Source organism: Microcaecilia unicolor, chromosome 3 (assembly GCF_901765095.1).
Source record: "Microcaecilia unicolor chromosome 3, aMicUni1.1, whole genome shotgun sequence".
Classification (NCBI taxonomy): Eukaryota; Metazoa; Chordata; class Amphibia; order Gymnophiona; family Siphonopidae; genus Microcaecilia; species Microcaecilia unicolor.
The window spans coordinates 463429021-463442104 of record NC_044033.1 but is presented as its reverse complement, the minus strand read 5'-3'; the positions used below and the strand labels follow the sequence as shown (position 1 = coordinate 463442104).

The following is a 13084-nucleotide window of genomic DNA, read 5'->3' as shown; positions in this document are numbered from 1 at the left end:
ATAACACAGATACGATAAACACAATATCTACACAATACAAACACACACCTGAATAGTCACACATTAGAACAAACAAATAACACAGATGTGATGCTCACAGTGTCAGCACAATAAAGTGAAGCATCTTGTTAGGCAACCAAGGAGGGCAAATGCAGTTAAGACAAGTGGAGGGGCATTTTCGATATGACGTCTAAATCTGACTTTGGACATTTTCCGCAAAACGTCCAAAAATCCAGTAGTGAACATGGCCACTTTCAAACCTGAAAAAGGTCTATTTTTTTTTTTTTTAATGGCCATTTGCTAGACGTTGTTGTGCTCAGTGCATCTATCTTTTTGGACCATTTTCAAGAAAAAAAAAGTCCAAGTGAAAAATACCCAAAATCAAGCCATTGGGACATAGGAGGAGCCAGCTTTCCTAGTAGACTGGCCACACAGGCATCCCAGCAGAGCAGTGGGGCACCCTACAGGGCACTGCAGTGGACTTCACATAAAAGGCCCTAGGTACGTATCTCACCGTTACCCTCTTATATTGTGTGGTGAGCCCTCCAAAGCCCACCAAAAACCTACTGTACCCACATATAGGTGACACTTGCAGACATAAGGGCTGTTGTAGTGGTGTACAGTTTGGTACAGTAGGTTTTTGGTGGGTTTTGGAGGACTCACTCTTTCCACCACAAGTGTAACAGTTAGAGTAGGTTATGGGCCTGGGTCCCCTTCTCTACAGTGCACTGCACCACTAAGCTACTCCAGGGACCTGCTTCCTGCTCTACTAGGACTGGCAATAACATCCGAAGCTGTCATAGAGGATGGTATGTACTTTCTTTCATATCTTTGAGGGGGTGGGAGGGGGTCATACCTTAATCCCTCCAGTGATCACCTAGTCATTTAGGGCATCTTTGTGTGACTTAATCGTGATTGAAACAGGTCTAGACCAAAACATCTAACATTTAGCCCTGGATGTTTTTACTTTCTTCCATTATGGCAGAAAAATTAGGAACGCCCAAATCCCACCTCCAACATGCCCACATTATGGCAGAAAAATTAGGAACACCCAAATCCCACCTCCAACATGCCCACAACACATCCCTTGTGATTTGGATGTACTTCAGACAAACTCCATAGAAAACCATCTTAAAAATGTGTGTTTTGAAAATAGCAATTTGGATGTTTTGTGAAATAAACAAGTCCAAATGCCACTATGTGCTGCTTTTTGGGCATTTTTTCTTTTTGAAAATGAGCCCTACAGATAGTCAAGATGGGTAGAACAAAGCCATTGGGATAAACAAATGGGTTACTAAACTGAAAGCATATTATATGTACAGTCAGTGCTTTTTTTGTAGAAAAAAAGGTGCCGGTACTCATTATGGGCGGGGTCACCACATATGGCTCCACCCCTATGATAGCCACACCCACATTAACCACACCCCCCGATACCAGCCATGGCGCATATAAACAGACATCATTGAAAATATTACAGTACTATAGGAGAAAAAAATAACGTGATTTGCTAAGTAGTAGTAGTAGTATACCCAGTGCAAAATAAGACAGCCAATGTAAATTCTCAAATTGGACATATTACAAACACTAAAATGAAAATAAAATGATTTTTTTCTACCTTTGTTGTCTGGTGACTGTTTTTCTTTCCATATTGGTCCCAGTCTGTGATTCTGCTTTCCTTTGTTTTCGCTTAACTCTTCTGTGCCATTTGTCATTTTTGTCTCCTTTTTCTTTGCTTTCTTCAATATTTTTCAGGCTCTCTCTCTGTCCAGATTTAATTCATTCTTACTATCCATTCTTTAATTTCCTTCATCTACCTGTGGCTTTTCATCTTTTCCTCACCCTTGTTCTCCCCATGCCCCTTCCTCTTATTCTCCAGTCTTTCTCTATTCCCCTTTTTCATCCAACAGCTCTGCTTTCTCTCCCCATCCTTCCAGTGTCTCCCCTATTTCTTTCTGCATTCTTCCATCCAGCGTCTTCCCTCTTTCTTTCTGCATTCTTCCATCCAGCGTCTTCCCTCTTTCTCTCCCTATCCTTCCGTTTTCCCTCTCTCTCCCCATCCTTCCATCTGTTTTTCCCTCTCTCTCTCCCCATCCTTCCATCTGTTTTTCCCTCTCTCGCCAATCCTTCCATCTGTGTTTTTCCCTCTCTCTCCCCATCCTTCCATCTGTTTTTCCCCTCTCCCCAATCCTTCCATCTGTTTTTCTCCTCTCTCCCCAATCCTTCCATCTGTTTTCCCTCTCTCTCCCCATCCTTCCATCTGTTTTCCCTCTCTCTCCCCAATGGCCATCTGTTTTTCTCCTCTCTCCCCAATCCTTCCATCTGTTTTTCCCTCTCTCTCCCCATCCTTCCATCTGTTTTTCCCTCTCTCTCCCCATCCTTCCATCTGTTTTCCCTCTCTCTCCCCATCCTTCCATCTGTTTTTCCCTCTCTCTCCCCATCCTTCCATCTGTTTTTCCCTCTCTCTCCCCAATCCTTCCCTCTGTTATTTTCCCTCTTTCTCCCCAATCCTTCCCTCTGTTGTTTTCCCTCTCTCTTTCTCTCTCTCCCCCAATCCTTCCCTCTGTTGTTTTCCCTCTCTCTTTCTCTCTCTCCCCAATCCTTCCCTCTGTTGTTTTCCCTCTCTCTCTCCCCAATCCTTCCCTCTGTTGGTTTTTCTCTCTCTCCCCAATCCTTCCCTCTGTTGGTTTCCCTCTTTCTCTTTCTCCCCAATGCTTCCCTCTCTGTTGTTTTCCCTCTTTCTCTCTCTCCTCATCCTTCCATCTGTTTTTCCCTCTCTCTCCCCATCCTTCCATCTGTTTTTCCCTCTCTCTCCCCATCCTTCCATCTGTTTTCCCCTCTCTCCCCAATCCTTCCCTCTGTTGGTTTCCCTCTTTCCCTCTCTCCCTAATCTTTCCCTCTGTTGGTTTCCCTCTTTCCCTCTCTCCCCAATCCTTCCCTCTGTTGGTTTCCCTCTTTCTCTCTCTCCCCAATCCTTCCCTCTGTTGTTTTCCCTCTCCCTGCCAAGTTTCCCGCGAACGGCACGAAGTCGCGATGCACACGGCACCAGCCCCTATTTCCGGCCGCTGCTGCTTCTCCTGTTGAGCAGCAGCGGCCGCTACACAAAGAAAAAGAAGATTAAAAAAAAAAACTTCAAACCTGGCTGAAACGCGGCACCCCGGCACTGTAGACAGCCATTAGGCATTGGCTGTTGCCCCGCAGCCGCTCCTCCTCTTGCCTCTACGTCACTGCCCCTGGAGGAAGACCCCGGAGGAGCGCAGTGACGTAAGGCAAGAGGAGGAGCGGCTGCGGGGCAACAGCCAATGCCTAATGGCTGTCTACAGTGCCGGGGTGCCGCGTTTCAGCCAGGTTTGAAGTTTTTTAAAATCTTTTTCTTTGTGTAGCGGCCGCTGCTGCTCAACAGGAGAAGCAGCAGCGGCCGGAAATGGGGGCTGGCACTGCGTCCGTCACGGGGCGGGGGGAGCAAATAAAAAAGGTGCCGGTACGCCGTACCGTTGCGTACCGGCACAAAAAAAGCACTGTGTACAGTTAATATGTTATGTGAAACTGGTCTTCATTACCAGGAATGTGGTAAGCTAGTCCAGATGTGGAATAAACAGGCACCCAGTGTAAACCTGGTAGGAACCTATTATATAAAGCAGGACTGCTCAATTTCAGTCGAGTTCCAAGGGCAGGCAAAGTTTTCAGGACATCCACAATGAATATGCATGAAAGAGATTTGCATGCCCTGCCTCTTTGGTATGCAGATCTCTCTCATGCATATTCATTGTGAATGCCCTGAAAACCTGGCCTGCCTGTAGACCTCGAGGACCTGAACTGAGTAGCCTTACTATAAAGGAATGTGAGTGCACCTAGGCACAAGTACTTATACCAGCCCCAGAACTGGCATAAGCATATGTGCCTATGTTCCAGAGATACATGCCTAAGTTGCCCTGCCCAGTCTCTGCCTATATGTATATATGTGTAAGCTACTTACTGAATGGGAATTAGCATGGGTTTAGCAAAGGGAAGTGGATAGAGATGAACTAGTTGACAAAGTCCCTCATGAGAGACTCCTCAGGAAAAAGTCATGAGCTAGGCAGCAATGCCCTGTTGCACACTGGAGACTAGCTAAAAGCCAGGACACAGAACATATGACTGGTCATTATTCCAATTGGAAAAGGGTCAATAGTGAGTGCGCCAAGGTTCTATACGGAGACTTGTGCTGCTTAACATATTCAAAACTGTTTGGAGATAGGAACAAGAGGAGTGGTAAGATTTGCAGATGACACAAAATTATTCTGAGTCGAATTCGAGTTTGACTACCGGGCAAGTCCTTTCCAAACAGAAAATTGCTTGTGTCCAACCAATTTTAAAGAAGCTGACCCTTGATCCATCTCTCCCTCTTAATTATGGGCCCTAATCTAGTTTGTGTTTTGTATCCAAGGTTCTATAGAAAGTCATCTTTCTACAGATCAGTCAATTTGTAGAAAAGAAGCTCGTTTTGCACCCCCTGACAATTGGGCTTCTATATAGCTTGCAGAACTGAAACTATTCTAGTATCTGTTTTAGTGACATCTGGTCCCATCTAGATAGCCATCACATTACCTTGGCAATTTTGTTTGATCTCTATGCAGCATTCAACCTTGTAGACCATGCCTAACTGCTCTCTCAGCTCCACTCGTTGGGGGCTTGGAACAAGCTCACCTTAGAAATTCATGGAGAACTATCCCTTCCAAAATGTAAAACTATTAAAATTATTTACATCTATTAAAACTTGGTTGTTCAGGCAGGCCTAAACCTCCAGGTAGTTAAACATGGTGACTATAATACTTGTGATCCTTGCAATCATCCATTTTCCTGTACTAGACAGTTTAAATTCCAGTCCTGAGCAGGTCCCTATCCCCCTCGGTTATCTCTAGATGACTAATCTCGGTCCTTGAATGGCTGGTTGACCTGGTGAACGCAACATCTCTAGCTGATTATTCTTCTCTGGTTCCTAAGACTATACCTGATAGATCAGTGGCCAGTCCCAGGCTGCTTTCAGAATTTCCAGTTTTGTTCCAGCCCTTCACATCTATAAGCACGCCAACCATATTACTTTTTAAAGCTCTTCATGGTATTGGTCAATTTTACCTAGAGCAGTGGACATACTAGTTCAGTTCTTATGTTCATTTCAACAGTGGCGTTCCTAGGAGGGGCGGTGCCACGCACGCCTGTCCTTCGTTCGTTCCATGCTCCCTCTGACCCGGAACAGGTTACTTCCTGTTCCGGGGCAGAGGGAGCATGGAACGAAGGACAGGCGTGGAGTACCCCCCCCCAGCGGAATGCACCCGGGGGGGGGGTTCTTTCAAGGGGGGGGGTGGCGCTGCATCTGGGGGGCGCATCGGCGATCCGCCCCGGGTGTCAGCCCCCCCTAGGAATGTCACTGCATTTCAAAAAGCTTTTTGGTTGTAACCTTGTTAAAAGTGACAAAATTAACTGGGACAAAACACAGAGGCTTTCTTCCAGTGCCCTCTATCGGTAAAGCTCTTTGCCTAAGAAATCTGACTTCTAGGGCCTGATATTTAACTTAGGATGGCGAGTTTGTCTTCCTAAGTTATCCTGGTGGTTGCTGATCTATCTGGATATTCTGTACCACTCACTCTGCAGATATTTAAATACTACAGCTGGTATTTAAAGATAAAAGTGCAGATCAGCACGTTCTTATTTTTAGCACACACTAAAAACACTAGTGCGCCTTTGTAAAAGGATGTCAGGCTTCTTCCCTGGAAGCACTGGGTTTGTGAGCCCTTGGACCACTACTGTGGAGCGGCAGTGGCAGGCAAGGTCACCTTCAAAGCAGAGACGAGGCAAGGCTGGACTGGAACCCCGGACTGGAGTTCTGCACTGGAATACACAGGACTGGAACGCACCGGACAGGTGCGCACTGGACTGGAACCCACTGGACTGGTACACACTGGAGTAGAGCCCACTGGACTGGTACACACGGGACTGGAACCCACTGGACAGGAACACACTGGACCCAGGCTTCACCTACGCTTAGCCACCGTTCCCCGAGGGTTGAGCCCTCAGGTTCGGGCAGCCGGCAGGGCTTACAGGAAAACTGGAACTAGCAAGCAGGAACAACAGGAATCAGGATACAGAAGTGCCCCCCGGCACCTAGGCGAAAGCAAGGCAGACAGGCAGGGCATGTCCGGGTTCCGGCAATAGTCAGGTCTGGCCACAGGCAGAGAATATCCGGGTTCAGGCAGTAGTCGGGTCAGAGAGTAGTCAGATTCAGGCAATGGTCAGGTCAAGTAGCAAGACTATGGCTGGAGCTCCAGTAGCAAGGAGTACTGGCAGCGGACAGGACTAGGGCTGAAGCTCCAGAAGCAAAGGAAAACACACAAGGGAAAACCAGAAAGCTAAACACAAGAAAACTAGTAAACTGTACACAAGCTAACAAGAAAGCTATGCCCAAGCTAACTAGTCACAAGCTAGAAACTCACACTAAGCAAAACACAGGAGAACTAGTAAAGCTGTACACAAGCTAACAAGAAAAGCTACGCCCAAGCTAACTAGTCACAAGCTAGAAACTCACATGAACTGGACAAGGTAGCAGTGCACAGAGCACTCTAAGATACCAGGGACCTTAGACGATGCAAAGGCAAAGGCTGCAGTCTCTAAGTGATTAATAAAGCCCTTCAACACCTGAGGAGCAGCTGCAGCCATCAGTAAGCAACTACGGAGGCTGTCCAGGCACAAACAAGAGAGACAAGTCTGGCAGCCTGGAAGAACCGGACCGGACTCGGCTAAAGTCTGGAACGGGTAGGAACAGCAAGACAGCTACTGGCTCTGGCCACCAGCGGGTGAGAGGAGCACAAACCAAGGAGCAGACAGAGCGCACACAGAACATAGGGAGACTTAGAATACCTAGGTGCAGCACAGAGGAGCAAACAGAGCCAGGCTGGAGACAGAAGTAGAGCTAACTCAGGCAGCACCCCCAGGTGCAGTAGAGCCATGCTGGAAGCAGCCAGCACATAGAAGGAAAACTACTCCAGAAAGGATAGGCAGAAGCCAGCTTAGAAGCTGACCCCCCAGAAATAAGGTAAATCTGAGGGTGGTCACGGCCACAGACGTGACAAAGGACCCCTAAGCCACCAGAACTTTGCTTTAATCACTAACCAAAGGCCTGCCTGAACAACCAAGTTTTAATAGATGTAAACAGTGGCGTAGCCAGAAAACAATTTTTGGGTGGGCAAACGGGTTGGATGGGTGGGCACTACACCCCCCCTCCCCCCCCCCACACACAGTACATTTAAAGTTATCGGCGCTGCCTCCACTCACCTTTTCCCACCGTGGCGCTGCCTCCTCTCCTGCACTTCATGGTCTTCATCTCCCACCCACGCGGCAGCGCTCTATCGGCGCTGCCTGCCTGACAGCTGACAGACGCGGCGCGATGACGTCCTGCTCCGGGACCTTCCCTCTGCCACGTGCAATCCGCCCTGCGTAAACAGGAAGTTGAATCAACGCGGCAGAGGGAAGGCCCCGGAGCAGGAGGACGTTGCGCTGCGTCTGTCAGCTGTCAGGCAGGCAGCGCTGATAGCAAATTGAAAGAGACAGAGACCGTGAAGTGCAGGAGAGGAGGCAGCGCCACGGTGGGGGTGGGAGAAGGTGAGGATGGGCCTGAGACAAAACTGGGTGGGCCTGGGCCCATCCAGGCCCACCTGTAGCTACGCCCCTGGATGTAAATAAATGTAATAGTTTTACATTTTGGAAGGGATAGTTCTCCATGAATTTCTAAGGCGAGCTTGTTCCAAGTCGATGGAGCTAAAAAATAAAAAGCACTGTGTCGGGTTCTTTCGTGTTTGGCAAATTTAGGACTTGGAAGTACCATACAGTGATCATTAATAGAGTGAAGCAATCATGTAGAAGAGTAAAGTATTGTTAAAGAAGACAAGTGAGTGTAATGATGTTTAAAATGTTGTATGGTGATGCTCCTTCATATATGACTGATCTAGTGGTGCTACTATATAGAGTTAGTACTAGGAATCAATTTCTCCTGCAATTTCTGACTGTTTCCAAATTAAAATCAGTTCAAACATTTTCTTCATCACTTCAATATCAAATAGCTAACATTTGGATTTCCATACCTTTATTTTTGTGACGCTGCCCACATTATTTACTGTTTAGGAAAAAAATCTGAAAACCTTTTTTTTTTTCACAAAGCGGGCCTTAGGGAGTCTTTTACTAAACTGAAGTAGCATTTTTAGCGTGTGGGTTTATATAGTATAGATTTAGCTAGGCTATAGATCAGTGATTTTCAACCTTTCTCACCTTGTGGCACACTTACAAGGTGCAAAAATTGTCAAGGCACACCATCAGTCTTTTAAGTGTGTGTGTGTGTGTATACGTATATAATATTTTATCATTTAACAAACGAGTATTAAGACTGTGTTTACAGTTCAATAATTAAAGTTTTAAACACAGGGCGGGAGTGCAGACGAGGTTACTGTTAATGGTGGGGGGGAGGGGGAGGGGCATGGAAGGGGAGAGACTTGAGACTGAGAGGTATTCCAGTGTGTGGAGAAGGGGACAGAGATATGGCTGGAGAGAGAGAAGGCAGTATGCAGCCAGTCCACGCAATGTACAGAGAGCTGAAAGTCACAGTTGGGGGTAAGGGGGGGGGGCTTTACCGTAGTCCCCAAAGTTGGCTCTTTAAACGATCCTGCTCTGCTTCTATGCTGCCAACTGCTTTGCTCCACTCGTTCCGAGTCCTTCCTTGCTCCTCACTCCCTACTCCTCTCAACACTTACTCCTCCCTACACTAATACTTGCTCGTAGCCGATTTGAGCATGGAACTTAATTGGGTAACAAGCCAATCAGCACTGATAATTGGATGCTAACAAGCAATTATCGGTACTAATTGGCACTAACTAGGATTTACGTGCATAGCTCGCTAAGCATATTCTGTAAAGCAATGTGTGTAAATCATACTGCATGGATCCGAAAAGGGGGTGTGGCCATGGGAGGGTCATGGGAATTCCTACAGTTTACATGCAGTGTTAAAGAATATGCCCAATTCACGCCTATATTAGTCATGCACTTTTACACCAGGTTTTAGTTGGCGTAAATGGCCACAACTAGATTTAGTCACAGGAATGGGTGCTATGGGAGAGATTCTATATATATACATAGTGCCTAAAAAAACTGGCACGGAAATCAATGCTAGAATACACTTAGTTGATATCTCAGCACCTAAAACTACACGCCTCCATTTACACCAACAAAAATGTGGCGTAAATTTCGGCATGTAAATTTACGCGCACTGGGTCATATTCTATAACTACACATGGAAATTTCAGAATACCCATGAAACATCCATTTCACCACCCATAACCCTGCCCCTTTTTGCCTGTGCACATTAGAAGTTAGGTGCACTGCGTTACAGAATGTGCTTAGTGAGTTGTGCGCATAAATTTTAATTATTGCCAATTAGTGGTCATTATTGCTTAAGTGCTGTTATGAACGCTAATTAGCCTCTCAAGCTAATTAACTGAAGTTATAGAATATGCTTGGATTTTGTCACGGATCTCTAGACACAATAGAATCTGTGGGTATGCATATTCTATAAACCACACCTAACTTTAGGTGAGGTTTACAGAATAGCGCAAAGGGTGTTTTTTTTCTGCACCATATATAGAATCTAGTCCTCAATGGGTAATAAAATCTAAAGCATTAAGATGCCCATAAACACTCAAACTCTACACCAACTTTATGAAAATATTTTACGTAAATATATTTATGTTACCGATGATAATATGAACCCATTGTGAATCTCTTAACAGTTCCAAGGTTTGACATTGAAACTGTTTAATATCAGAGGCTGATCACCAGTACAGTGACTTCTCATTACTGCTTATGTGGATTATGAGAAAGCAAAGCAGATTTCTTTCATAGCACCAAACCACAAAGCTGATAAGCTACTTTGTAAAATCTCCTTAAAAGTTCTCAGCAGATTTTTGCAGTAAATGGCTGCAAACAAAATCCCTCTGATTCCCTAAGCTCCCCCCACCCTCATAGAGTTGGAGAAACGCTTTAGGAAATGCAACCCTTGATGTCTGCCCTGGTTCTGTGGAATACTGCAGAGCACCTCACTTCACTGCACTGAATCTGCATTCCAGCAGAAGGTTTTACTGCAGTGTACTGCGGTAATAGGAAATACATCAGTCTCACATCCCACAATGCAGTGCAACCTGACAGGATCCTGAAGAAAATGCAGTGTTGTGTGTTCTGAAGTCAGCTGCATTTGAAACTCTTAAGGTCACCATCCCCCCTTCCCAAAATATTATAGACTAAAGGAGAAAAATCTTAACACTCTGAAAAGGGCATTTTTGATTTTGTTTAAAGTACTTACAAATAATCTAACCAAAGAAGAGGTATATGCATTGTTTATTCAGTAAATATATTTGATAGAAAAATGATCACCAACAGCAACAGTTTTATCTATAACTGGTTTGCACAGCATGATTCCAAAGCATAACCAACTTAGCCAAAGTTGGGCATTTTTAAAGCATCTTTTAGACAGCATTTATCAGGTGTCTACAGATGGCAATATTCTTACACTGAGATTCATCGTGTATCTTTTAAAACAGAAACTCCATCCATTCAGTTTCTAGGTAGCACTTACTGTCCTAGTGTCTCCTCCCAAAGCACCACTCCTTTTACAGAAAAATCATTACTGTATGCTTTCTTCCACATAAACGTTTGCGCTGGAGATGGAAACCAGCAGCTTTCTAAACTCTTTATACATTTTAACATTCCCTGATTTGCTGCATCATCTAGTTCTGTTATCATATTTTCTATATTAGGTGGATACAATACAACATTTCTCAAGCAATTATAAATAGTTCAGTGTATGTTTGTTCCACTGTTTCATAAAGGCACTCTGGTACCAGTTCCGATGCCCAAGAACAGCAGTACTGTGTGTCCAAATTGTAACAATACTATCTACAAAAACATTTCACAGCAAACTGCTCTCAACTTCAATATATCATACTGTAAGGCAACTAAAATTACTTTTAATATACCTATGTGCGTTCAGCTTTTGTGCAGACCATCACTGAGACTGTAACACTGGCTAGAAATTTGGAAAAGTCACTGACATGAAGTGCAGCTAGTATCATAAAATGATTTAAAATAGGCGCTGCTTGCTGAACTGGAATCAGTGAAAAAAAAAGTGCTGAGGCAGCTGCAGGATCCTACAGGAAAACCGGTGACATTTGCATTTTCCACAATGGAGCTCACTGTTTCCTACACAGGAAAACCAGCTCGGAAACTGACTGAAATACAATGAGGCACATTGTTCCGTATAGCCTGGAATTAACAGCACTTTTCCAAAGTCACCAGCCAGAATGGGATTCTAGTGGGGAAATTATAATACTTCAAAAAAAACCAAAAACCTAACAACAACAAAACAACCTAATCCCCTCTCCTCCCCCCCCCCCCCCAAAAAAAAAAATAAAACAACCACTAACCCACCCACCTCCTATTCCAGTATAAGGTTTGTTCCACATGCTCTGATTTAAAAAAGTTAAATAAAATGTAGCGAAAAATGCATCACCTCATGCCACTGGAAGGCGGATGTTTGAAAGGAAAGGCGGTGCATAATAATAAAGGTGATGATGCGCAGGAGCTGAAGCTCCAGGGTAAACTTGGGGAAATAGCATTTGACACCTCGCGCTCAACTGTCCCATTTCTACGCCTTATAAAAATCAGGATTTTCCCCACCCCACCATCCTCTCCTCCCCAGCAGTGGACGAGCAGACACTACAAAAAAAAAGCTCCTCTTCCCACCCTCCTTTCTTTACCTCTTCGTGCATTGCAGCAACACCCCGGGGGCCTCGGGTTATCTTCCCCTTCCTTCCGCCGGGGGATCCCCTGAACGCAGCACCGACAGACAGAGATGGGGAACCAGGTACTCCTCCTTCCCACCCACAACCGCAGTCTTGCCTTCCCGTTCCCACTACCTCGCAACCGTCGTCAATCCACAGCCGCTGCCCTCCTACCTCCTCCGCTCCAGCATCCAAGGGGGCCTGTCCGTGACGTCATCCGAAGCCCCGCCCGGCTGTCCTTCGCCACGCCCCCTTCTTACCTTGACGCAAGAAGATGGCATAAAGTTTGGGGCTATTTGCTGACCCCTCCTCCCTCCCCCAGGGTGGCCCATTCCGAGGTTGGAAATAATAAATCGCTGTAGGTTCCGAGGAGCTCTCCAAGCCGGCAGCATTGCAGAGATGCGCTGATTCACTGAGTGGCAGGCTGCAAAATCCCCGTCTCCCACACACACACACACTCCCAGGGATTTTCCCTCCTCTCCTTCCCAGGCAGCTCTAGTCCCTCACACTCTCTTGCCTCATACGCAGACACACACACCCCGCACCCGTGCATCGCTTCTCTCCCCTCTCCCACGGATCAGTCTTCCAGAGACCTCCCCAGTGCTGAGTCACGGATCGCGGCGGGCTCTGCTCCTGCGGACTCCAGCGGTGATGCTGCTCTCCAGCTCCCGGCAGCCGCCCTCATCACCACCATCCCTGTGAAGCGCGCGCCGGCCGCGGGACAGCTGTCAACTCAGCACCATGATCGCCGCCGCTTTCCTGGTGTTGCTGCGACCTTACAGTATCCAGTGTGCCCTCTTCCTGCTGCTGCTGCTCCTGGTCACCGTCGCGACCATCTTATTCTTCTCCTGCTGGCACCGCAAGCTCCAGAAAGCCCGGCACCCCATCAAAAACGTCTTCGCAGGGCGCTCCAGGAGCCGAGGTAAGAGATGCGAGCGGCTCGGTGCCCGCTGATGGAGGAGATGTATAGGTCCCTTCGGGGGGGGGGGGGGGGACAGGGCCAGTTTGTAGCCTGCGTCACCTCGTTTTCTGCATTGGTTGTTTCTTAAAAGGAGATCTGTGCATAGCACATTTGCAGAGGAGGAATCCGTGCCATCGCTTTCTAACGGGGAATGTTCCAAGACATTTCCACGATTGCGGCAGCCTAGTCTCCACCCCGTCCTTCAGAAAAGCTGCTGAACTGCTCCGCTAGTGCATGGAAAGTCACCTTAAGGCTGATTTTGTAAAACTGC

General features: G+C 46.4%; 1 protein-coding gene across 8 annotated transcripts in view; it reads right to left on the bottom strand.

The window, feature by feature from the left end:
* BEND6 (BEN domain containing 6) overlaps positions 1–12055 on the bottom strand; it is a 68909-nt gene extending 56854 nt beyond the window's left edge. For 6 of the 8 annotated variants that reach the window (XM_030195614.1, XM_030195620.1, XM_030195618.1 and 3 more), the window contains exon 1: positions 11829–12008. The gene's annotated coding sequence lies outside the window, so the exon portion shown is untranslated. Of the gene's footprint in view, positions 1–11828 lie in introns of all 8 variants that reach the window. The other 2 variants (XM_030195616.1, XM_030195615.1) reach the window with 2 other exon arrangements.
* Positions 12056–13084: the final 1029 nt, after the last annotated feature.